Source organism: Poecile atricapillus, chromosome Z (assembly GCF_030490865.1).
Source record: "Poecile atricapillus isolate bPoeAtr1 chromosome Z, bPoeAtr1.hap1, whole genome shotgun sequence".
NCBI lineage: Eukaryota > Metazoa > Chordata > Aves > Passeriformes > Paridae > Poecile > Poecile atricapillus.
In genome coordinates, this window is record NC_081289.1 from 17,153,363 (window position 1) to 17,180,266 (window position 26,904).

General features: G+C 43.7%; 1 long non-coding RNA gene across 1 annotated transcript; it reads left to right on the forward strand.

Moving 5' to 3' along the window:
* The first annotated feature begins 19,909 nt into the window (after positions 1-19,909).
* On the forward strand, positions 19,910-25,782 carry LOC131573896 (uncharacterized). The gene is made up of 3 exons (XR_009276290.1): positions 19,910-20,028; positions 20,958-21,060; positions 25,057-25,782. It is a non-coding gene; the product is annotated as an uncharacterized LOC131573896 (long non-coding RNA).
* Positions 25,783-26,904: the final 1,122 nt, after the last annotated feature.

Genomic DNA, 26,904 nt, shown 5'->3' on the forward strand with positions numbered 1-26,904 from the left:
CCTGACAGTTGTGTTACTACAGTGACAGAAATAAGCATCCTGTTTGTTAGTCATATCCAAAACTCAGATTTGCAGAGCAGAGTTATCCTTTCCCAGTGCTGCTTCCATCATCTAAATAGAGCCAGGATAAAAATCAGATCTTAATCTGGTCAGTCATATGGCAATCCACACCATCCTTGATTATCAGCTCTTGCTCCCCAGCGGTAAATATGCCGTGGTTAATTCCCCAACAATCTCAATTTCAGGATATGATTATTAGCAAAGTTTTGAGGGGTTTATTAACATTGTCTCTTGGTCTATGAGATGTCACAATTTGTGTAGCTTGAGGAAAAGCACTTAAAAAAACCTCCATAGTTTGCACTTTTTCTAACAACAGGCTGCTATTTATTATTGGCAAGAACAGAGCACGGGCTTTAGAATTTAAGCAAAAAAGACCTCTGGCAATGAGGAAATGAGCCTAGACATTTTTCATGAATGGGTTAGAGCTGCTTAACTCTGACTGGCTTGTTTTCTTTTCTTCCTATTCACATCACTCAAGTCCCACCTTCCTGCCTTAAAAGGCATCTCGTTCCCTGGCAGCAAGACAAGTATCTGTTTGATGTCAGCACCCTTTTATTTGCTTAAAAGCATCTTTTTTTCAAGGCAGTAAATTGAAAATGACTACCGCGTCGAGAACTAGCCAATTTCCAGCACTCTCTGCAGAACTGCTCTGCTTTCACATTTGAGAGTTATCATTAATTTTCTAATGAATAATGAGATCAGAGAGCTTGCATGCTGTATTATGTGTAGGAAAATGCTTATGTAAATCAGTATGGCTGTGGTAGCTTCCCAGGGGAACTTTAAAGCTTATCATATCATTAAATCTGATAACAATTCATTTTTTTTAAATGTAATGCAAGAAGAAGAAAAAAAAGGTCTATTCACTGCCTGTTTGTAATAATATGTTTATAATATGAAAGAGACAGGAAGGCTGCAAGATCATATATGAGAAAATGCAACGAGAAATTCCTTAGGCTTTGCAAGCTGCACCCTGTGTGGAGGAAAAAAAGCACTTGCTGTATTTACATAGCTGAATCTTGTGAAATATGTTGATTGTAATGAGAACATTGTCATCGTTCTATATGGATCTCACTTTTCCAGGCTCCCTGCAACAGATTCCAAAGCTTTTCTAGTACTACACTTCCAGGGACCTTAGGGGCACCATCCTCATGTTCCCCTTCTTCTTCCTTCCCATGGGAATAATGAGCTCAATGAAATTTTGACCTGTTTTTGGCATCTTAGTGACAGGGGTGCTTATGAGTTGTACTGGGGCTAAAGACATCAGATATCATTTTTCCAGCAGGAGAGACACCTGCTCCATGAATGCTAGTCATCATGTTTACCACCTAGAAAACTTTTAATTAGTCTTCTTGTTTCCTTCCTCCCCTGCTTTGTGCTGAATATAAACAGCATTTGATTTGCCAGGACTGTGCAAACTGCAGTGTGTACTGTGGAAGCATCACCAGTGCCCCCACAAAGTCAAAAGTCTCAGTGTCCCTTTTATTTCCTTGGGATGAACTATGACAGAAATATGCCTATTCTCATGCCCAGCTACAGAGTGAGATTAGATTGGGTATCAGGAAGAAATTCTTCCCTATGAGAGTGGTGAGACCCTGGCACAGGTTGCCCAGAGCAGCTGTGGTTGCCCCATCCCCGGGAGTGTTCCAGGCCAGATTGCAAGGGGCTTGGATTAACTTGGGACAGCGGAAGGTATCCCTGTACATGGCAGAGGGTTGGAACTGAATAAACTTTTAAGGGCCCTTCCAACCCAAGCCATTCTGTGATTCTATGATGAGTGAAGTTCCTGCATCTCCTCCCATCCCCTATCCCTAAGGCCATGGTTGAGCCTTAGGAGGTCAGGTAAGTTCTTACTACTGTGTCCATGTGGGATAATCAGGCACAACACATTGAATAAAGACTAATAATATTTTGCTTTTTGGAGCCCTTTCCCCCCTGAGTCTTAAAGTATTTTGAAAAAAACCAAATTCCTGCTTCCTACTAATGCAAAGATGGATTTAGGAGGAGGTGATCCCCATTAACCCAGCCTGATGTGACACATCCTTTTGCTTCACAAGGTAATGGATTTTGACCTCCACCATCCATCTGCGAGAACTGAGTACCACTGAGACTTGGGGGAACACAGGTGTGCTGATAGGAAGCCAGGAGCTTCCTCTTTTTAACCCAGAATGTCCCCTCTGCCACGTTAAATATTAGCTACATGTTTTTCCACATTTGTCAGAAAGGGGGAAAAGAATGCATCTGTTCCTCAGGGATGATGAACTGAAATTGGCCCCGACTCAGGGGAAAAAAGTCTATTCAGCAGAGCACTTACACTGAGACATAAGTGCCAGCCTGAATAGAGAGGGAGCTAAGCCTCAGTTTAAATGCTCTCCTGAGCAGGGGTCATTAGCACCAACTCTCTCCCCGATCAAAGCATTATTCCTCATGGAAGCAGCCAGCATTCAGACAGGCATCCAAACTTTGGGGGGGCTTGCTTTATCTCAACCATTTTCTGCTGCTCCTCGCAGGCCAGTTGGCTGCTGCACACTTGGGGATCTGAAGGGAAGGCTCCCAGCAATCTGCCAGGAGAGCCATTCAAGCCTCAAGTGCTGGTTTGGAGGGCAGTGGCATGAGGTGGGGATTCCATGTGGGGCAGGTGGGGACTCCCTTTGAACTCCATGAGTAATGAGCACCTTTTTCTGTTGTATACCTGCTCAAATTATTACCAAATGGCAACACTGAGAAAAATTGTGGAGCGACACAAACATTCTGGCAGATTTAAAAAGAAATCTGATCTTCTTCTGTGATCAGCATAAATATTTGAATATTGCCTGTCAAACTATGAATAAAAATTATTTATTCATAAAACATTTTTATGAATTAATTAAAATATATTAATTAATTAAAAAGTATTTCTGAACACTTTTGCCTTCCCCAGTAGAAAATTTTTGATGCATGGAGCCTTCTTGAGTTCAGCTATTTGAACACCACCTGGATCCTTGGGGGTGAATTATGGCTGTAACTCACAGGTAGATTTTTGATTTCCCAGTATTCTTGGGAGGAGTTGTTATGAGTTGGATAAGTATTTTGGTTGTTGTTTTGTCCAGTCAAAGGCAAAATGTCCATAAGAACTGTTGGACTCAGCTGCCTCTCTCTCACACAAGGCAGCAGAAGGTCTGTAGTTATGTGACAGAAGTGCAAATGAAACATTTCTGAATTAAATTTAGATATATATTCTTTCTGCTAAAGTATTTGAATTGGGCAAAAAAATACAGAATACATGAAAAAAATCAAGTGAAACATTCTCTTGATATTTAGATTTTAACTAGGTGTCAATTGCTATGGAATATAATACTCCATCACTAGGAATTAAGGTCATCTTAATGACCATTAAGGGAATTTACCTTGGGGTCAGGGATGGTCACTTGTCAGAATAAGATTTTATTGATGGATTTGACAAAAGTATTCAAAGTAGTGACTGATGTGTAACCAGTTTGCCTTTACATTGAAAATTAAAATTTTCCAAGGACCTTGGAACACGAGTTATACAGCAGTGAAAATAGAAAGAAAATTGAGCCTTGCATTGCAAACACCTGTAATGTGGTGTGACTGGACAACAGCTCTTCAAACCCTTCCCTCAGCCTCAGATTTCTGAATTTAGGATTAAAGGTTACCTGAAGGTATCTGGTTCTGCTCTTAAGCTCATGTGGTCCAGCCCCTTGATCTGTAAACAGTCTCACTACATATCACCCTGTGGAGAAAGGTATTCCTCTTTGTTGGAAATATATTCCTGGCTTCTGTGGTGATTCATCAGTGCCAGGACACTCTATCCTCTATGAGCTTACAAGACTATTCAATTGTAATAGAGCTGTATTAGGTCTAATAATTTAATAGTTGTATAAAGCTCTATCATGGATTGTGAGAGTGATTTTGTTTTGATGGCTGAGATGAGCCAATGCTGTACAATTATGATGGCGTTCTCTATGACACATTCTTCTTATTTCAAGGAATGTCTACTTCTAAATCACACTGCATTCCCAAAAAATAGTCATGAGTTTCACCCAAGCATTTGAATTAAATAAAAATGTTATATCCTTCACCTTCCATTTTGATGTTGTTATGAACCAGCTGATGTGTAAATGAAGGGTAGCCCTAATTGCTGGGAGATGATCAGAAAGGATTGGCATTTAACAAATTACAACAGTTTCAGTCAACTTCCTGTGAGTCAACCTAACAGTGACATTATTCATTCATAAAGCTGGACAGTCACACTCAGGGAAAAGGCTGAGAAATCCTTGTGAAATCCCACCTACAGAGCTGCATCCAGCCCTGGGCCCAGCACAGGAAGGACAGGGAGCTGCTGCAGCCAGGCCAGAGCAGGGACACCAAGGGCATCAGAGGGATGGAGCAGCTCTGCTGGGAGGAAAGGCTGAGGGAACAATTGGGATTGTTCAGCCTGGCTTTGGAATGACCTCATTGTGGCCTTGCAGTGCCTGAAGGGAACCCACAGGAAAGATGGAGAGGGACTCTTGACAAGGGCCTGGAGTGACAGGACAAGGGGCAATGGCTTCACACTGACAGGAGTAGGTTTAGATTGGATATTAGGAAGAAATTGTTCCTTGTGAGGGTGGTGAGGCCCTGGCACAGGTTTTCCAGAGAAGCTGTGGCTGCCCCATCCCTGGCATTTGAAGAAAGTTGAAGAAATTGAAGAAACCCCAAAGCCAGGTTGGATGGGGCTCTGATCAACCTGCAACAATGGAAGGTATCCCTGTACAAGGCAGTGGGGTTGGAACTGAATGAACTTCCAACTCAATCCATGATTCTTTGATTTTGTGATTCTATGGTCTATGAATGTATGCATGGGGTAAAAAGGACTAATTTGGGCTCTGCTATTTGGGCAATTTTATAGGAAAGACGTTAAACTGCTTCTCCCATGTCCAGTGGGAATATTCCAGCAGGCCAGAGCTGCATCTCTGCCAGTCTTCCTGCTCTGAATTGCTCCTGCTGACCAATTTCCAACTATCTCCAGGCAGAAGGGGGCCCAGCCAGTGGGAACTGCAGGGGAACAGGAGCAGTGGAACGGAGGCAGCAGCCGGCTGTGCATCAGAGTGGGAGAGCTGTGAGCTGGAGAATTGGGATCAGAAGACCCTGAGAGGGAGAGGGGCCCTCCCTGCAGCTGGCAGGGCACCAGCCATAGCTGTAGCACAAGAACACAGGGCACTGGCCTGCAGGCAAGACACTGGGATGGAAGCATCCCAACAGGATGCCTCTTTTATTGCTCTTGTATGGGCTGCCCACAGGGGCTGGGCTAGGAAGGGTTGTTATGTTCCTTCTCTGAGACCATTGCAAAAGTTGTGCCCAGGGTAGTTGCAGAGCTTTGTTCTGGCTTCTCTAGCACAGTTACTGGTGGTTGATTCATTGAAAGCCGCAAGTGTTGGTGCAAACTCAGTGAGGGCTGCAGTCTCTAAAGAGCTGCTGTGTCTCTTGGTGCACCTCAATTTCATCCATCTCCCTACATTATCACAGCATGGCAAAGAGCTGCTGTGCCCCAATTTGGGGGGTGAATATGAATGCATATGAGCGTGACAGAGGTTGCATGGACACTGCTTCCAGTTCCAAGGGTTTCCCAAATCCTGCACTGCTTGAATTTTGGGTTCTTATTTCCTTTTTTTACTCTTCTGCAGTAGTAGTCTTCACTCAGTCTGTTTTCAAGCATTTCTCTGCAGCTGAGGGACAGAATATTACTGTATTGGAATATGAGAGCTGAGATTCACCCTGGTTTACATCAATCCAGGACCTCCAGAAAAAAAAATCAGTAAACACTACTCTGATTTACAAGTATATGGTGGGAAGCAACAGTATTTCATGTTTGGATATAAATCAAGGACCTCTACATATAGGTATTATGTAGATTCCCTAGTAGGTTTTCCTTTTCCTAGACCTAAAGATTGATAGAAACTGAAGGTAGCTGACATTTCAGCTCAAGAGAATGGTAACTGCCCATGCTGTCTCCTTCTGGGATTTTCCAGGCTCAGTGGGCAGGATGTGTACTAGTTGTTTGCTCCTAACACCACATTTGGAGCAACAGTCAATCAGCTGTCTGGAGCTGGGAGTTAAGAGACACTGGGATGCTGGGATGGGGGCTAGGAATAAAAGTCTCATTTTCCCTGTGTGAAAAACATGGGAATTATCTAATCCCAGCTCTGGCTGCCCCCACAGCAACTCCAGTGACACAGATAGATGTGGGGTACTGCATTACATCATCAGGACAAACCCTAATGGGTTTATTTATGGTCCAGGCAAAGCGAGACAGAGCGAGATTCTGATCTCTGCTTACCTGGTGTAAAGTGGGAGTAACTGCAGAGATAAACTGACATAACAAAGATTAGAGCCTGGCCTCTTTGTCTGTAGCTGGTTTTAGAAGCAGCTGGCTTTTAGAAATTACGGATGTCACATAAATCACTGGTAACAAAGTGGTTCTGGACTCCAGCCTCCAGCAGCTTCTGACCATCTATCTGTGTAAAAGTGATGGTTCTCCATGCAGCTGGTTTGTGTCCAGAGGCTTTCAGCTGAGCAGAGTGGACAATCCTCCATCTCCCACAGCCTCAAGGAAGCAAAGAGATTTGTGTAGCACAGGCAATCAGAAGGAGGCAGCTCGTGAGATGCCATCTGATCAGAGATGGGGCTCCAATAACGGAAGTCTGCTGAGCACAGGGCAGTCATATCTCATCTGCTGGGCTCTGGAGGGAGAAGGGTGTTGGACAATAAGTAGCCCTGATAGCAAAGTAGATCTTCCAGTGAGATATGTCCTGGTACTGACTGCTGGCACATCTCTCTGAATACAGCCAAGCAGAGAAGGTAAATGGGTGTGAATAAAAACATCTCACCTGTCCTTAAGCAACTTGAGAGGAGGGATGTAGAGTGTTTCTTGTCTCTTATATTAAATGTGGCTTTCATTTTAAAAGACCCTGATATTCTACATACAAAATAACCTGAGGTTGCACTGATTTTGGGTGTGCTCATCCCAGAATAAAGATCGTGGGGTTGTATTCTCTGTTTTTTGGTTCCAGGACTGTGGGTCAGTGTATTTCACTTAATAATTAGTTATCTGTCAGGGAAGAGTAAGATACGAGGATATTTATACTCCAGTTACACTGAGCAGAAGGCCATTTTTGTGCCCTGACACTGCTGTAAAGATCATCTCATCCAAGGTTCGTTCAGTCATAGACTTCATTTTTAGTAGGATGTTTGAGGAGTATCTTAACTAATAAAGGGTTTTGTTTAATGTTAGAATTGCTAAAAGATGATGTCTACCTTGAGCCAGATCATTTTCAAACTATGCAAATTGCTTTAGCCCCATCAACAGTAGTTTGCACTGGCTGAAAATCTCACACCTTTACTGATCTTAAATTGTAGAAACCTCCAGGTTGCTGTTACTTAACTGCAGCTTTTGCCTCCTTTGATATATTTCTCACAGGTAAATTTTGTTGTCTTCTCCAGAGTCTCACATAGGACTATTACCAGTGCAAACAATGTATTTAATGTGTCTTAATTAATGTTACAATTCCTGGTATCTGTTGCAATGTTTATACTTGAGAAGACCGCGTCTAATTTACTCAAAGGAAAGCTGAGACAATTTTGCTTATGCGTAGTGGTACCAAAGTGGGCAAAAGGTCCTACCAGCCAAAAACCCCCACCCCTAAAACATGTAATGGGCAGATGAGGAGACACAGTCTTATAAAGACAAGTTAAGTTCATCACTTCAGTATTTATTGGTGTTCCTCTTTGGAAATGGCCTCAATTTGAGCCAGAGGAGGCCCAGGCTGGGCATCAGGAGGACCTTCCTCATGGAAAAGGTGGAAGGCATGGGAACAGGCTGCCCAGGGAGGTGATGGAATCAGAGTCTTTTGTTCAACTGGATCTGGCACTCAATGCCATAGTTTAGTTGACAAGGTGGTGATCAAAGACTGGACTCAATCTCAGAGGTCTTTTCGAACCTAAATGGCTCTGTGATTCTGTGTGGCTCTGTGAAGGTGTCAGTGTTTGCAGAACTAAAGGCCTAGGTTCTGCTTGTGTGAGGTCGTCGGCAGCCTGCATTTTGTAGGTTGCAGAGAGTAACCCTGTCAGGATGGACTAAAGACAGACTTGCAAAGAAACCTGCTCCACCTTCCTGATTTGCAACTACATTTCACTGCACTTGTCTGTTGTTTTTGGAAGTGTCTTTTTCAAATATTGGGATATCCTGGGATCACTCTATTCATTAACCAGCTAGAACTGAGCAGGAGGGGGATGGCTCCTCTGCCTAAAGCACAGTTGGGGCTTTTTGTCATGTAGGAGTACCTGGCAGCTTTGCAAAGGACAACACATGATTCCTTCCTAATGTGAGAGCAGCAGGAGCCAGGCGTGCTGGTGGAAGGTATGGCCGCTGCATCAGAGGGAAGAAGTTGCTGACACCCAAAGAAATGAGAGAGGGTGTGATAGGAAAGAAAAATATTTTGAAAAATTTTGTTTGCAAGTGGGGGCTGAATAGCTCTGAGATAACCAGGGCATTAAACATTTTTCCTCTTCTCTAAGAAAATCATTTCCAAAGGGTGGAGCTATAAAATACCTCAATGTTATAGTTAATATTTCAGTAAAATATTGTTGTTAAGACAGAGGTCTCTGCACATGGAATCTCTCCTGACTCCCTATCCCTTGTGGAAATTTTCTCACTTCTCTATTAAAAGGATCAAAATTTGCCCTAGCGTAGATGCTAGCCATAGCCTAAGCTTTTAAATGTTTCCAGTTTCATGTGAGAGAGTTGCTGTTTTTCTTGCAGGGGGAGTGACCACGAAATTCCCTGTGGAGAGCAGGAAGAGTATGTGAAAGCGCCCTTCAAAGGGTTGTTTCATGAAGGGTACTATGTCTGTCTGACATCACAGTTGCTTTCCTGGCTTTTCTAGCTGGTGCTGCTTTCCCCCTTTCTGAGTAAGGGGGACTGGGCACTTCCCTTCTGAGGAAGGACTGAGCACGGTGGTCAGGATGCTCCAAGATGATGGGCAGAAAGCTCCCAGCAGGAAGGCACTAAGAGGGTCTCTCTCTGGGAAAAGGGGGCTCCTGTTTTGGAGAGGGATGTCCGAGGAGCATAGTATGGCTCCCAAAGCAGGCTTCTGTGCTGAGCTTTCGCTTGTGCAGTCTCAGCTATTCTCAAATCCCTGTCAGCAAACAGCCTCATGGGATGGGAAGCTCTGTAAGGCAGCAGATGTGTCCCATTATGCCTCTGGCACCAGGAAACCCTTAACTTCTAGGCATCATTGTAAGGCAGGTAGTAACTAAGGGTTGATTATGTTTGAGAGCAGCAGCTTGGCAGACCGCAGAATGAAGTACAGATAAAGTGACCTTGTGATTTTGAAAGCGAGACCCATTATTTGTTTTGAAACATATTGCCTCAATGACCCTGCAAGTTCTGCAGACATGTCCTGTCTGGAAATGCCATAACAGGTTGTTCACTATATTTTCAACTGAGTTAAGGTTTTGTTGAAATAACGAGTATCAATCAAAGGCCAGAAGGCCACATTCCTTTGGTGTTGTTGATTTCACCAGTATCTTTTGTCTGAAAGCCTGTGCTGACAGGGTATCAGGGGAGAACTCCTGGGGTGAGTGGGGATGAGTGAGGGCAGCCAGATGGATCTGCATCCCTGTCAAACTTGGGTCAGCAGAGGTCAAGTTCTCAAGCTCCAGAGAGGACTCTCCAGCACCCCAGGATTAGTCAAGGGGAGAGTCAGACACTCTTCACAGCACAGAATCAACATTATCTAGAGCGTGACAGGGACAAGTGGAATATAATACATGGGGGTGTGCAGGGGAGGTGCTGTTCACGCCTCCAGAAAATGGCAGGGACACAACTCTCTCCCTGTCCTGAATCCTCACCTTTTGTCACAGGAAATGTTCAAAATGAGATTTGTGTGTAGGGACAGTCAGACCATGGTGCTGAGGTCAAGTGTATGTGTTGGTCTTGGTTAATTGCAGCTTTTTTTCAGGCTAGGATTCAAGTTCATATGAAATGTAGCTCACCTACATGTAGTGAGACAGAGCTGGGTAATTTTTCTTTCCTCTTGGTGGCAAATGGGAATTTTGCTGAGAAAAATGCTGGGTTTATTGTCTAGAAACTGTTCACAGATTTGGTATTCATTGAAAAGTTGTTTGGATAAAAAATGTATTAAGGCACACTGACAAAACCAAAGGAAAAAATCATGCATCCCTTTTCATCTCTTAGCATCAAGGATGTGGGATAGACATCTTTTTCCTCTCTTTTTCCTGAGGTGATGTGATCTTAACTTTCCACCATGTTTGGGCTATTTTGGTTGGTGATGTTCATGGCTGATCCTAAGGGAGCCATCCATTTCTTCATGGAGTACTCAAATATTTACCAAGCAGGGGCAGGGAGGGAGGGCAGGGAATGAGAAAAAATTATGGCCAATCTGTCCACAAGACATTTACCAAAGAGAGGGAGCATCTGAGTCACAGGATCTGATCTCTCGCATATTTGTTCAGGCAAAGAAGACTCAGGTCAGCCAAGGGATTGAGAGCAGCTTTGATTCCTCATCTCCTGGTGAAGTGAAGTGACTTCCCTGAGGGGAGCTCCCAAGGCAAAAGGAGCGGGAAAATTGAAAGAGGGGACATAACTACCTTCTCTCCATGATCAGTGGTTTTCACCAATAATTTAATCTATTTTTGTCTTTGATTGTTTTTTTTTGGGGGGGGGGGGGTGGAAATTGTTTTTTGATTGGTTTGGTTTGGTTTGGTTTGGTTGAGTTTGAACTAGAGAGAACATCCTGTTTCAAGCCTGGAATGCTTTATGCAATGCAAGTCAAAATATTTCATTTTGAAGTGAGAAAAAAGTAACTACCAATCATTCCCTGTACTTAATTGATCCCACTTCTTGATTTGATTTGGATTAATGGCAGAAACTTAAAGTCAGTGCTTGTCAAGAGTGTCACCCTGCTTCCACAGTCTGCAGATATCTGTGGAGATGCTTCAGCTGAAAGCTGAGAGGGAAGTGGGTGGCTCAGGAGAAGAGGCACTGCCAGGAAAAGGTGGGATTTCATGGCTCCCTGGGAGGGGAGAAGGACAGCACAAGAGCTCTGCTCACTCTTGCCCTTGGGTCTGTCTTGCTGCAATGGGCTCTATCCAGGACCTCAGAAACCATTAACCATTCCCAAGATTTTGTCTTAAGTGGCATTTTCATAAAAGATTTTTGGTTTAGAGTATTGGTAATCATGATTATTTTGTGTAAAATAAACCCTTAGTAGTGTTATCCTGAGTGTAATCCTGAGTTGTGGAGGTGATGGCAGAGTCACTGTCCCTGGAGGTATAAAACGAATGACTGGAGGTGGCACTCAGTGCTGTGGTCTGGATGACAACGTGGGCATCGATCAAAGGTTGGACTTGCTGATCTTGCAGGTCTTCTCCAACTTAATTTTCACACTTCTAATTTTAAAATATTAACTGAGGGAGGGAGAATTTTAAGAAGTTCTTCCTCATGTCCGGGTGGAACTTCATGTGCATCATTCCTGCCCATTCCTCTTGTCCTAATGGTTGGCACCACCACGAAGAGCCTGGATTTGAGGAGCTGACAAAAGGATTTTTGCTTTTTATTACTGAAATGCATCCACACCTGTGTGTGATGTATTGGCAGAGGCTGGAAGCAGCGGTCCCAGCAGATCCCTGGAGGTGAGCTCCACAGCGCTAGAGGGACCCCGACCAAGAATCAAACTGGGAGGGAAGAGCACAGACACATGGCATTCACTGCTACTTGATGACTTATGGCTGTCTTCTGCTCAGTGGTGTCTGTGTGCACATTCAGCCCACAGCAGAAGTGAGGAAAACCAGGTGATGTGAAACCTCAGAAAAAAGTGGCAGAAGTTAAGGACTTTTCAGCTCATGCTGGCTGGGCAGTAAGAGCATATGCACCTATGCAGCTACCTTGGTTCAGCTGGGGTGCTTTAATCTGGTGTTGGTTGAGCCCTTCAGTCCCATCCTTGAATTTTGCAAAGGAAGCAACAAAGTGTAACAAGTGCTGGCAGTCATACTGGGTTTGTGTGAACATCAAGGTTAGAATTTCCAAAGCATGCAGGTGACTTTTGAAACCAAATTCAATTACAGTTAGACTTTGTGGCTACAAAGTGCCTTCATTATTTTGGGAAATTAGATTTTGGGCCAAGTTAAAAAAAAAATAAAAAATCAATCAATCAGTATTGCTAACAATGGGACACAAGTTCCTGAGTTACTTGGGTAGCTTTGAAAGTATTACTCACTTATTTGCTTCTCTGAACAAACTGAAAGAGTGACAAATCTGTTTCCAAGAAAAAAAGAATTTCAAATGCAGAACACAGTTTAAGGTGCAGATTATAATCAAAGATGGCACAACACAGAGGTAACTTTCAAGAGGATATCCAACAACACACGTGGTTGAGGGGTAGTCTCCAGCTCTGCCCTCCCTCCTTCATGTAGTGCTCTTAGGAAGTCAGGCATTGCCTGAGAGGGGGAGAAACCCTCTTCCAGAGGCACTGACATCCCTGAGCCAGGTTTCTGCTGGCCCTCTGCCCCTGCAGGTACTTTGTGCCATGTGGGTGGGGCTGCAAGGTTTAAAAGCGCTCAGCTCCTCGGAGATGGAAACAGCACAGGTAGGGCATGATAATCAAGAAGATAATCTGGAAGGCTATTTACAAGGACCATAATGGAAACAGGTTTCCATGACCTCCTCCTCCTTTATTGACCCGGCTCAGGGCTCCCACCGCTGCATCGCTGGGAACATCGTGCTCAGCCTGGCAGGAAGCCCGGGGCTTCTAGAGGAGGGGGAAGGTTTTGGCTACTGCTTGTAGTGGCAAATCAGCTGCAGAAGAGGGAGCCCATGTCTTCTCCAGCCTGGCACCTTAAGTTTCCTCTTTTCTCTCCACTCATTTTCACACTTACACAGGAGGAAACTGAGGAGGGAAAAATAAATGGAGTGGGTTAAGGAACACGAGTGTGTTCCCTGCCTAGCCCAGACACCTCCTAGAGTCTCCCCACGGGTCCAGGCCCCTCGCCTCCAATGGCCTGAGGCTGCAATAGGAGGAAAGATCCCTTTGGGCAACCACAAGAGGTACCAGCTGAAAGTCTTACGACTGCCAACCACACAGGTGCTTGTACTCCAGGCATGCTGCTCGCAGGGTGTCAGAATGACAGGAATGTTTCCTCTGCGGCACACAGACGTGAGCTGGCTTGCATGGGACAAGCATGGCTCAGCAGGAGGCACCTCAAACAGCCCTAACACCAAAACAAGCAACACTCAGGCAGAACCGCTCTGATTATGCCCTTCACCCACACACTTCATAACCATCACCCTTTTTACTTCCCACTCCGGCTCATCCAGACCAAAACAAAAGGCAGGGGAGATACCGTTAATGAGGTGCAGGGGGATGGAGCTATCGCACTTCGCACATCTGTGACGAGCGGGTTTAGCAGAGCTCCCAAAGAAAACATAAGGGGTTGCATTAGCCAGGTTCCGAAAATGCCTGACCTTCCAAAAGAAAAAAAGAAAAAAGCGTTATTCCCCGTGAATACTATGGTATGTATTGCCCCTCCACCCCACACCAGGAAGGGATCTGTGGCAGGATATACTTCAAGGAGACTGTGGTTTATATTACAGCTGCTAAGATAACCGGGAGGTTTCAAAAGGAATCCCAGCTAGCGCAGCTTGTTTTACAATACCAGACTCCAAGCGGGGGGAGTGGAAAGTAAGTTTGTTTTCCACACTGCCCCTTTATCTTGATGTCAAATATATCCCCTGGGAAAGGAAAACATTTAAGCAGCAGATCCCATGGACACACACACACTCTCATGCGCCTTTCCCCCCACTGAGCCGCAGCCATGTCCGGAGCGTGGCACTGTTCAGTGCGTGGGTGCTGGTGGACAGCTGGAGTTCTGGCAGGGGAAGCCCAGGAAAAGGGTGCTTCAGGTGTGATAATCAATAGTCACAGGTGCTGGTGCCAGCGTGTGATCTGGGCTGGTCAAACCCAGGAGCCACCTGCTGCAGGTGCAGCAGTGATCTCTTTGAGAGCACTTCCATGTGAGGGGATAATTACAGCTGGACAGGAACCATTTACTTGTGTGGACGAAAACTAACAAAATCTAGTCATAAAGCTCCCCAAATAGCTTATGTCTGAAATAAAATGCACATTTTTAACAAGGAGGGGCAGGAACTGTTGGCATGGCTTTTCAGGGGAGCACTGAGGGGGGTCTTCATTGCCTCTTTGGAGTACTGTAAAGGTTTTCGTCTAATTCATTCATAACTCTGGCCTTGATACTGACATTATTGCCTGGATTCTGAAGTCTTAGATTGGATATTGGAACTTAGATATTGGAACTTCCTGGTCTGAAAATGTTACATCTTCTGTGTGTAAGAAGCGTATGTGGATGCAAGCTCTATTAGTATTAGTATTAGTATTATTAGTATTAGTATTGTCATTCCTGGAGAGAGACTCTTCATTTAGAAGTGTAATGACAGGACAAGGGAAAATGGCTTCAAGCAGAAAGAGAGTAGGTTAAGGTAAGATATTAGAAATAAATTCTTCCCTATGAGGGTGGAAAGAACTGGCACTGGTTGCCCAGAGAAGCTGTGGCTGTCCCATCCCTGGAAGCGTCCATGGCCAGGCTGGATGGGGCTGTGAGCAACCTGGGATACTGGAAAGTGTCCCTGCCCATGGCAGGGTGATATAACGAGCTGGCCTTCCAACCCAAACCATTCCATGGTGCTATGATTATTGCCCAGCCTGATGAGAATCTGTGTCTCGAGAGATCTGGATCACAACTCTGCTGGTGGCCATGGTGTTTGTTACCAGAAACATGGTACAAATGCAAAGGGAATGTCATACTTGGGGCTAAATTGGTAAAAAGACAACCAGAGGATAAGAATTAATGTTGCAGCTGCAATGTGGAAGTCAAGTTTGCTTGCTGGCAGGTGACGGAAGACTGAATCAGTGTTCCTAAAGAATATGAGGATGCTTGGGAACACACCTTCTCACCCACAAAAATAAATGAATAAACTGGGATTCTTCTAAAGACAGGATGAGAGAAGCAGACAAGGTGTTTACATAAACATATATCCCTTTCCAGTTCTAGTTAGCTAGACAATAATACCAAAATAAAATAGGGAGCTCACTGAACATATCCATGCTCTGGAGGGACAACACATTCAAACCCATATTTGGGTTTCACACAAGGTTGTTGCTTTATTATGAGGTTGAAGCACATTTCCAGTGTGAAAATTCTTCACCCATGCTTTGTTCTATGTTGATGTGTGACTGCCACCAGCCCCTGTGGCTTGGGGCCACCGCTGCTCACACCACATCTTACTGCTGAGCCTCTGCAGCTGCCCTATTCTGAGTGCAAAGATTGAAACTAAGAAGTCTGGTTTCTCTCTTGCTTGGCACATGCTTTACACTGGTGAAGCTCCTTGCCTTTCTAACAGCAGGAAGAAAATCTTGGCAACAGCTTGAGGGATAAGAAGGAATGTTCTTTTGAGAGTGCTAACTGCTCAAACTGCAGTAATTTCAATAGGTAGAGCCCTGGTGTCACCACAGGGAGCTGAAAGCTGTGCCACCAAGCACAGTTTCTTTCAGCCTTTGCCTTTGTGTCTTCTACACCCACCATAAAGTCTATGGTGTAGGTATTCTCCTCAAAGCAGGTGTCTTCTGGGAGACCTTCCAGTTTTCTGCTCCTTCACAAGAGCTTTCAGTGTGTGGGTCTGGGAGGTCTGGTTGTCAGGGATTGTTGCCTGAGGATGCCATTCCCAGCAACAGGGCTTAAAGTCTTGTGGTCATGATACAAGGCCAGAAGATGTTATTGTGATCATCTGTATGGTGTGCTGTAATATAATCAAAAACCATGGAAAAGGCTTGATTGAAGAAAACATGTTTTTAAACAAAGTTATTTTATTTCCTATCTGTTTTCAACAGCACTACCTCTTTTGACTATTTCCCTCTCTTCTCAATTATTCATCCCTTCTTCTCTAGTGTGGAGACATTCACAACTCATACCACAGCATCAGTTTTCCTCCTCTGCCCCCTTGGGCACTCTTGAAATGCAACCAAACCCAAATCAACCTATTAGGCTCTTCCCACACTGAGCATTTTGCTATTTTTTAGAACACCTAGAAATGGAGCTGGTACCTCAGAAGATGCAAATCAGCATCAGGGTTGTTTTTTTTTAGAGCTAAAGAGATTAAAATTACAAGGTAAATAAATTTCAATGGATTTCAGTGGGTTTTCTGTCTAGTCAAAATCATTCAATTCTCAGCAAAATTGAAGATTTGATTGATTTATTTTTATTATTTTGCTGGATAAGCACATGACAGACTAAAATTCAGAGACATTTCCTGCAACCTCTCATCCTCTGATTTTGAAATGTCCCCTGGCTACTTGCCATCTGAAGTGCAGGGTGTCACTATGCTCCGTGTGTCAGCTGAGATTTGGCATGTCTGTGGTCAGCACCAGATGTTTCTTGCTTGTTCACAAATGCCAAGAGGTCTCTTTCCTGCCATTTACCAACAGTTTATATTCACAGGATACTCGTTCCTTCTCAGAGAGCTCCGGCTTATTGTCCTGATGATACATTTTGAAAAGGAGTTCACTGTTGCTCTTTCGAACTTCCTTCTTCTTGTCCTCATTTGTTAATGGATTTCATTCCTCTCCAGCAGTTATTCATCCCAGAATGCCTGAATTAGCTGAGTTTTTTCTGTAACTGGTGGTCATTGAGAATCTTAGTCAAAGAGCATTAATAGACATCTCTCTGGGGTTTATCACATTTTATCTCTCTGATTTGATATCTTTGATAGTGGTTGGTCAAGTACTTTAAAATTAACTTTGCACCATTGTATTTGTAAAAGGAATTTTCTTCTTTGCCCCCAGCTAGTTGATGGATTTTGTGTTAGGTTTTTAAAATATTGTAAGATTTTTAGTATTTTTAACATCTAGTTGTTCGTTCACATCTGCATCTCAGGAAGCATCATCAGCTTTCAGAAAAACTCTTTTTCAACACACCTTAATTCTGACATTAGTACCTTTATTTTGGAAAATAGTTGCTAAGTGAGAACTATATTTAAAAAAACTTCTGTAACAGGATTTAAACATTTTATCCATGCATTAACATAGGCAGCTTAAAAAATATATTCTTATGATTTACTTTGGCAAAATATCTATCTGGAGTCAATGGTCTTGTGGTGATTTATCTACTCTCACTATTTGTACTGGATTTAAAAGGGAGTGCCTCATTCTTAAACTAATTGCCTGTCATTTATTCCAGGGGAAATACTTCTACAAGGATAAGGGGCTAAAGGCCAACTTTTCAAAGGCATGTAGGCACCTTAGGATGAAGAGAGGCACTAGGAAAGCACCGAGGCAGCTGAGCCGTTTCTGAAAAATTCTGTGGGTGTTTGGCTATGCCTTTAGGTGCCCAAATATCTTCAATCTGTTCCTAAGACTTTTTTCTGTGTCCAGAAGAGAGGTTTCCAGAGCAGCTGTGACAGAGGATTCCTGAGAGAGGCATGGGGAGCACAGAAGTTGCTCCCCTTTCTCTTATCCCAGGATGTGATTAAACTGAGCTGGGTGGGAAATGCGAGGGAGCCTCTGAAGTATCCTTTGTAGGAAATGCAACTTGAATCCTGGGCTTTAAATGATGTCACTCTCTGTAGGAGAGAGTAGGAATTACTCTCTGAGGTGTTGGAGGGTGTCACATCCATGTGGAACACACAGCACTACAATGAGAAGTGCAGAGAGCATCCAAGGCTTGCAGGCTGACCCTGTTCCACCTACAGACACTTTTTCTTGGAGGTTCCATGATGGTGCCAGAGGGTTCCTCAATGCACCCGAGCTGGTGAATGGCTGTTTCTACCTCCACCAGTGTGATGTGACACTGGAGGTTCCCCAACAAGTGCAAAGCCATTGCTTGCAGTGAAATTGAAATGCTTGCTGGAGGGTACAATGGGAAAATGTGTTTGTGTACAAGTCCTGTCTCACTTGCTCCCTGCCTTCCTGCTCATTCACACAGCAGTGCTCTAAGAAAGGTTTCTTGTCCTGGTCACATTCCTTTTTGCTTTCTCTCGTTTCTGTGTGGATTCACTTCTTTTCTTGCAAGGACTTCTTTCCATATTTCATCATATGTCCTCTTCTGAGTCTCCTTTCCTTCTCCCTCAGTAATTAGCTTCAATCTGTGTGCTGCTGCTGTACAATGCCTTAACTTTCCTCACTTCATCCTTCATCCCATTTCTCATTTCTGTGGTTCTCTTGTGCTCCTTCCCCTCTCCCCTCCCCAACTTTCCTCAGGTTCCTCCAGATTTTTAGCTCTTTTTTATTTTTTTTCTTCCTACCCTCTGTCTCTCTTTAAAAATTTAATTGGCATGCTTTCTTCAAGCTGTCTTAGAAAGCCTTATTTTTTTTTTCTTCTCTCTTTTCAGCTTCTTTCCTGAATTGCAGTCACACCAGTTCTGCTTTCCTGACTGCAGAGTCACAGCAGCTGTGGTGCAGCAGAGTGTCTGAAAAGAAAATGCTAATGGAGTTTTTTATAGTGTACAGTAAAAGGCTTCGATTAAAAAAATAATAATGCTACACCTCAATGCGACCTCAAACCCAGACTATTCCTGCTTGAGAGTTTCTTTCTAGAGCCTGTAGCAGTAGAGCAGAATCCATAAGCTCATGTGCCATCTCCCTGCCTGTCATAACCACAGGCAAAGCTGGATTAGTAATTTCCTTTAGAGGAAAGCAAAGAAGATGTATCTGTGTAATGGCATCTCTCCTGTGCCTGATAACAAGATCACAAAGAGTGTGCAAGGCAGTTTTATGGACATCCTGCCAATATGTCAAGTACTGATTGTACATACAAGCATCTCATCAGACACTTCAGAACTCACTGGTTCTGCAAACATTTCTCCATGAGAGTTCATTAAAATCCATACGAGAATTTGCTCCAGTCATACAAATGTCCCCCTCATGTCAGCTTTCTGTGAGCATTCACAGTTTATTTATCACCAACAATGGGTCTATACACATTTCAGCCTTGGATGGGTCAGTATTTCCACATATGGATTCTGGAGTTCATGTTCATCCAGCTCAGAACAAGGAATACCTCACAGACTCAGCTACACCAAAACAAATGTTTTCCTCTAGAAGAGAGAGAAATCTGTTTAAAATAATGCAATATTATGTAAATTCTGAATAATTCTCTTCAGTGCTGAATATTTTTGTAGAGTAGTAAGAATCTGATCAGTTGCTGGCAGAAATTTTGTAAGAGGTAAAATACAATAAAGTAAATGGTTTCTTTCAAATTACTTATCCATAGAGCTACTTAAAAAGAGATCTTTATAACCTAAGGCAGCCCTCAAGGCTTAGCTCATCATTTCCTCTGGTTTGATCCCTGTTAAAGTGGAGTCCCAGTGGGGTCTTCTAGGACACCACTGAGCTTCCATCTGCTGGCCGCCCTGTCCCACCCCAATGTCTCTCATGCCCACAGCGATTTTAACCTGCTCTTCTCACGCTCGGAGTTCCCTGACTTGAGGAGGATTTGGTGGGCTGTGACAAGTGGAAAACCGGTGCCAAGCCACAGAAATGGAGACTCAGAGTGACTGAACTGGCGGGACACGAACGATGGGAAGGGATCTGTGCTGACCTGCTCCGTCCCATGGACTGAATGCAGGAACACCACCTTCCTTTGTGCAGTGCTCTGGGAGGCCAAGGTGGAAAAGGCTCTAATGGAATTCCTGCAGGGACAGTTTTCACTGGCTCAGTGGGAGCTGTTTGCACACAGACGCCACGGAGTAAGCTGCTAGGTGTTTATTAACTTAGCTTGCAAGAGGAGGGGAAGGGCAGAGGAAAACCGCTGAGGGGAAAATGCCGGTTAAAAAGACAGACCACCACCCCCTGCTGTCCACCGGAGCTGGGGGAGCTGAGCCTGAGCGAGGTCCTTGTAACCTGTCTGGTAAGTTTTAAAGGATGTTTTCCCTCTCTCTAACTGGCTGGTGCGTATGTGTGTTAGGAAACAGCAATTAAAAGATTCAGCCAAGGGCTTAACCCTTGACTGTTTCTGTTTCACACCCCATTTAGTGACAGGCCCTGCGCCGGGGGCTCAGGGGGCACTGTGGGGGGCATTGTGGCGCCTGCCGGACACCTCGCCCGCCCTGAGGTGCGGCCTTGCCTTCTGTGGCATTCGGTGGCACGCAAGGAGAGAGATCCTTTGGGATGAATAAGAGCCCTTGGACTGTCGTTTAGGGCATCCAGCCGCTCTGTGTTCTTTGTCAGGGCCAAACAAGCTCCATATCATTACGCTGGCATTCGCTTGCCCAGTCTCATTATTAGGTGCATTAGCTGTGGGAACTAAATCCATGACAAAAAAAAAAAAAAAAAGAAAAAAAAAGAGGGGGTGGAATTGGCTCACACAAAAAAAGGCTTTCCCAGCTCGGGCTAACAACTTGTGCCTATTAACTAAAAACGATCATTAGAAAATTCCCTGCAGACTTAAAGCTTCAGCAGAAGCTCGTTTCACGTATGCACTTGCCTTGTTACATGAACACATAACCAGCCTTAAAGAAACATACCCACCCACACTTGGATTGGGATTGGGAAAGGGGTTTCCAGGCAGGCACTCCACTGCCTTTAAAATACGTCTTTCTCTCTGATTCTCCCAGAAATACTGCTTAAAAAATACTGTGCCAGTAGGAGGTAATAAATCTATAGCCTTAAAAGGGGAAGGATATTAGAGGACAACCATGTCAGGTTGGGATGGTCATTGAAAAAAGAAAACAAGTGGTTGCATGTGAAAGGAAAGGTGTGGTAATGTTTTAACAAACAATTCCATGGGTGAAGATTAGCGTCTTTGAAATGGGTCCTAATGTGTCTACCAACTTCAAGCCACAGGTTTGTTACAGAACTGGACAGTTTGACTCCTGAAGCAGACCAATGGGACCACACAAGCCTGAGTTTCTGAACTTCGGGTAAAAGGATGGGTTCAAAGGTGGGTATGTAGCAGGCAGTTTGGAAAGGCTGTACCTTCCTAGTACCTCAGCCAGTGGGGAAAGGAGGAGGGCAACATGCAGCTGGAAGTTCAGGATAAAAGGAGGCTGCGCCCTCCAAAACCCAAGAGAAAACCCCACTGGTGTGTGCCCCAGTGGACTCTCTCCCTTTATTCAAATAAAGTTACAGGACTCCTCTGTCTCCTTTATGGATGCCAGCTTTTCATAGCATGATTTTCCATACACATGGAACTTTATCTTTTTATATTATAGTGACCTTTTATACAGATCAAACCACAGAAAAAATTAATTGGAGATCAGGTCACCATGAACTGCATGAAGATAGTTCTCTATAAACAGCAAACTGTCTCTGTAGACATAAATGGAATCTTGCCTGGCAGCTTCACTGTAATTGCAACAAGCTGTGAGGCAACAGGTAGATCCATGGGGATCTCCAAGCTGCTCAGGAGCCATGGGAGTTTTCCATTGGATGGGAATATGCAGATATGTCAACTCAGATGTTCTGGTTACTTTGGCTTTTGGTGGTCCTTGTGCTTTTGGCTCTGGGAAAGCTGGTCCCTGGAACATGGTTGGTTGGTTGGTTGGTTGGTTGGTTGGTTTTTCTGGGATTTTTGTGGGTCCCACTTCCAGTGGTCCATGGCTTTCAAAGGCAAAAAATATTTCCCAGCTAAGCACAGAATCTGCTATTTGGTCAGTGGCTCAATTCACAGGCTTCTGATTAAAAGTTTTTCCTCCCAGAAGATGCTTTCTTTCTTTCTTAGCATTTCCTAATGCTAAGAATTTTTTAGGTTGTATGATAGTCTTTCTAGGAAATGATGAACTTTCCAGTTTCTCAGTCATGTGAAGATAAGCAAGACACATCTCTGGAGATTACAGGGGGCAATATTTTCCTGACAGCAAAAACAAATGCACAAGCCTTTCCCACCCTCAATGAATGCACAGTGATTCTCTTCTGGTTACCAAGCATCAGAAGCAGGTCCCTAAATTCAGTTGAATTAAACTAGTGATAAATAGCCATGGCTTAGCTATTTCCTCTCCTGAATGCCTACGACTGACTGGTGTGATGGAGCAGGCAGCTATGGCTGGGAGTTGAATGATGCTTCCCATGGGAAGATAATCTGAGAACCAACAGGATGGGCAGGGTCGTGTCTCACCAACCAGGGTGCAGCCCTGCAGCACCTGAATGCCAAAGTGTCACAGGACCTGAGTGCCAGTAAGCAGGAGCAGCCATCTGATCAGTGATGGCCAGGAAAATTTGGAGAAATGAGGCAGGACCCTGATGTGGATCAGTGAGGTGCATGGCCAGACACAGGTACAGCTGCTTTGTAGCTCATGCAAGCATCAACGCTGAGGGCCTTAAGGGTGGCTCCAAAGGGAAGAGGAGAGTCTCCCAGTGAGGCTTTTCCCAGCTCCTTCCCAGCAGTCAGATCCAAGGTCACACAGCTGCACCACAGCTGGGCTAGGCTGGGGCGCAGGCAACTGAACCCCAGGGGTGTGCACTGCGGTCAAGCAAGCAGCTGGATGGGTGCAGAGGCAACACTGTTCTGCTGCTCCCACAGCCCTTCACTGGAAATGGTGGAATGGACACAAGGAACCCATTCTATCTCCCAGGCAGCTTCAGCAATGCTTTGCTTGCCCAGTTTATCCTCTCAGACCAAGGCTTTATGATTGGAAGCAGCCACCCCTGTAGATACTCTGGGCTGAGCAAGCCCTTGGCTTCCTACGCTGGCATTCTTTCCTGGTGCTCCATTTGCCCACCCAGGCTGTGAAAAGTCTACCTCACAAGGCTGCTCCATCCATATGGCAGACTAAGGTCATGCTCATGTATGGCTGTGCAACCAAAATGCAGGGATGCCAAAAGCAGACTCTGTGATCTGCTTCCCTTTGGCTCATCCCTACCCCCTGTGGAGACCAATCATGGCATGCACCTGGAATAGATGCAGATTTAGGGAACTACTTGAGCAAGAGTCTTGCATAGATCTCATTCAAACACACGTCAGCAGTTTTTGCTCTAATCCCACTTCTCTTCAGTGCTCCTGAATGATGGCCACAATGCCAGCAAGCACAGTCTTAGCAGAAGGTTTATCTCTTACCATTTCCCCCTTGAGGGCACTTTTTTTCCCAGATAAAAGTGTCTTTGGATCTGTCAGGCTGAAAGAAGAACTCCATAGTGCTCTGAACTCCTCACGGAACAGATGGCAGGGAATGAGCAGCCTCGGTGCCCATTCAACACATTAGAGGCTGGGATATTTAATGAACTCCTGTGCTGCTTCTTTATGAGGTATCAGATCACAAACTACACATTCTTGTCTCTCCCAGCAAAGCAGCAGAGCCAAACTCCGCTCAGAGCAGTGCTCAGCTTTGGGAGAAGTTAACAAGCAAGTTTTTGAGCATTTTGGGCTTTTCATTGTCCCTGGAGTCCAGCACTATTTGGTGTTGGGGTATTTGGTAGATTAAAGACCACACGGGTTAATTTCAATCAAACTGAAAAACAGAGATGTCTGGCACTGACAAAACAAGATAACATCCAAAACTGACCAGAACTTAAGAGACCAAGTGACATGGACAGAACCCAAACAGACCTGCTCACCTTTCCCCTCACACCAGCAGCTCATGCGTCCTACAAAAGAAATTTAATATTTTGAAAAAAAGCAGCAGCAGCTAGGATATGTGTGCCATAAGGCCTTTCTAAGATGCCAAAACAAGCAACTTGTGGAGATTTAAAAAAGGAAAAAAGTCTGCTGTTATAAACTTGCATTACACTGTTATTTCATCCTGATTGTTGCAAGCATCTTTTGGGTCTGCTGATATTAAAAATTATGATCTGTTAAAACATGTTGATTTCAGATACAGCTTGTCAAAGCACTTATGTTTTGTTTTGTTTTTTCTGGGAAGGATATTTTCCCATCTTAGTCTGGGAAAAAGTGAGAAGTTTCGTATCCCAAACATATAATTTTGTAAGAAGCTTTTGCATAAAAAAAATCCTTCTTGAATGAAAAAGACAGAATGAGCTGTTTTTGCTATGGGAATAACAACAACTAACCAAGATGCAAAATATTCAATAATACAGACATTTTCAGGTGTATTGCCTTCTTTTTACTAATCTGCTACTAGCACAATGTAATACACACAAATCTTCCTGCAGGAGTTGTTTTTGATGGAGCACAGGATGATCTGATGAGTCTTGCTGCCTGTCCTTGGCTAAAAGTTTTGCCCTCTCAGCATCAGTACCTGAGGAAAACGAAAGGTGTTCTTATTTTTGTCAAGTTCCACCAGTTCTAACAGGTCCCAGCCAGTAATTTGGGAGTTCCTCAGAATTTTACTACATCAAGTTCTTTATATGATGGCCCAATGTATCAAGGTGAATGAAATCACAATCAGAGGAGTGTGTTTACATGGGCTTATTATAGATGTTATAAAAACCTTTAGGCATTCCTCCCTCTGATCACTTGGTCATAAATTAGGTACTCCCAAACCATGGGATGCCAAATGACAAATCCTTTTGGATGCTGCATTGATCCCAGGGCACAAAAAGTTTGTGGAGTTTCTAGATCAAGCTGTTTTGACCATTTCTATGGGTCTTTTGGTTGTTTGGGGTTTTTCTATATGCGCGTACTAGAAAATTAAATAACTTTGCTTTTTTTTTTTTTTTTCCAAAGAAAAATTATGTTTTCTGTATGATTCTGCATTATTGCAGAAAATAGCCTGTAAGAATAATTTCTTGAGCTATCCTTCTCTTCATGTTCTGAGCCTCAAGTGACCTGCTGAGAGAGACAGCTGTTTCAGATGAAGAAAACTTCTTCCAGAATGTGATTAAAAAACATGATTTGAGTGTTACATCTAGTAGGATAACTGAGATAAATAATTTAATTGATTAACCTTCATTCAATTGACTTGCAAGTGGTGATCATGTAAACTCATGAAATTTCAGCTTTTGTTGAGTAATATTTTTCTCAGTGGTGTCAATTTTTTCTTAGGTGTGGAGTGGAATCCTTGTTTCCTGAGTAGCCCTGGAAATTATCTCATCGCCCTATTTAAAATTTATTTGTGTTGCTTTTGTGATCCATACACATATCTCAGTGATCAACATAAATATTTTGCTGCACATATTTGAACTTCCAGCCAGTTTACTGGAAAAATGTCATCAGAGCTAATGTCCCTGTTCCCTGAGGAATGTAAATTCTGCAGTTAGGTTTCTAAAGCAAATCACAAATGTTCATTCTAGCCACTTCACAGAACTGTTCTGCAGGATTTGGGTAGAATTTACCCTGAAGCAGAAAAGCTTTTCCATAAAAAGTTCACTGTGCTGTTTGCTGTGAAGACCAAGCATGATCAAGATGGAGAAGTGGGGTTGATGTTCTGGAAACAGTGAATGAGAATTTGCTGAAAAATTACAGCAATTTTCCTGAAACCACAGATACCGTGGAATCATGGAGTGGTTTTGGTTGGAAGGGACCTTTAAGGATCATCAAGTTCCAACCCCCTACCATGGGCAGGGACACCTGCTACTGTCCCAGGTTGCTCAGAGCCACATCCAGCCTGGCCTTGGACACTTCCAGGGATGGGGCAGTCACAGCTTCTAGGGAATTGATTTCCAAATGCCAACTGCAATAGGCATTGAACAATAAATAACAGTGACAATAATTGCTGTTAATATTAGTCCAACTAATATAATTACACAGGATTTTTTTTTTTAATTGTTTTTCATTATGTGAGCCACTGATTTTTGCCTCCAGTTCAAAACTTGATCTAATTCCAGGAATGCCTCAAAACATTCACTATATCTTTTCTGCTGGGAAAAAAAAAAAAACCTCTCAATTTACTGTTAGCTCTCTGCTCCAAAAATAAAATGTACAGTACGTAACAAATTTGGTCTGACAGCATTTTCCCAGCTGGAAGGATGGAACTTCTTAATTGGTGTATAAATAAATAGTGGTTTGATCCTGCTCTTAAATATATATTAAAAAAAGAATTTTGGCCTTGCCTCTAGTATGCATAGGAACAGTTCTTCCTTTCTAACAGAAACAGTAAAAGAAAAGGACTCTTCACTGAGCCAAATTTAAAAACTAAGTATAAAGTCTAAACATGCTGAAATAAAGTCCTGCTGCTGCTGTTGAGGAAGGCCCATGAAGCTCCCTGTGTCTCTTGACATGTGGTTTCCATACCACTTTATTTCATAAATCATCATTTCTAATTGCTTTAAAGTTTGACATGAGAACCTAAAGTGTTATTGAATCATCAAATAAATAGCTGTTTAGCAAGAAGATGTTCCTATGAATTGATGTTTACCTTGTGTTTTCAGGGTAAAGGAAGTGATAATTTTGATGGGGAGTTCATTCAGAATAACTGTGTGGTTTTAACTTTTTCTACTTGGCAGTAAATTGAAACTAAATGTAGACACCAATCTGCAAATCCAGAAACTAGAAGAGGGGCGAGCACGTTGGTCCAAACCTATAAAATATGTTAATTTGCTCCTCAGGTGCAATATGAGGCATCCTGAGGCTCTGAAATAGTCATTCCTAGTGTACCTGAACACTCCAGGTGCGTTGCTTGGTTGAAGTTCCCTTGGCACTGGAGTTTTTACAGTAGGAGACATGCAGCAAATGCCCCTATCCTGAAGCTTCTCACCCCAGCTCGTGTCAGCTCTGAGTCCAAACCAGAATGATCCTCAGAATCCAAGAGCCTGACCTTTCTGGGATGTGTCTTCTTTTTCCTCATAGTCAACAATTCATCTCGAGAAAGGAGAAGGTCTGTTTGGGGAAAAGTGGGAGAAATCTAAAACACATCTCCTAGCTCCTGAAAAAGGACAGCCCCATCAAAACCAG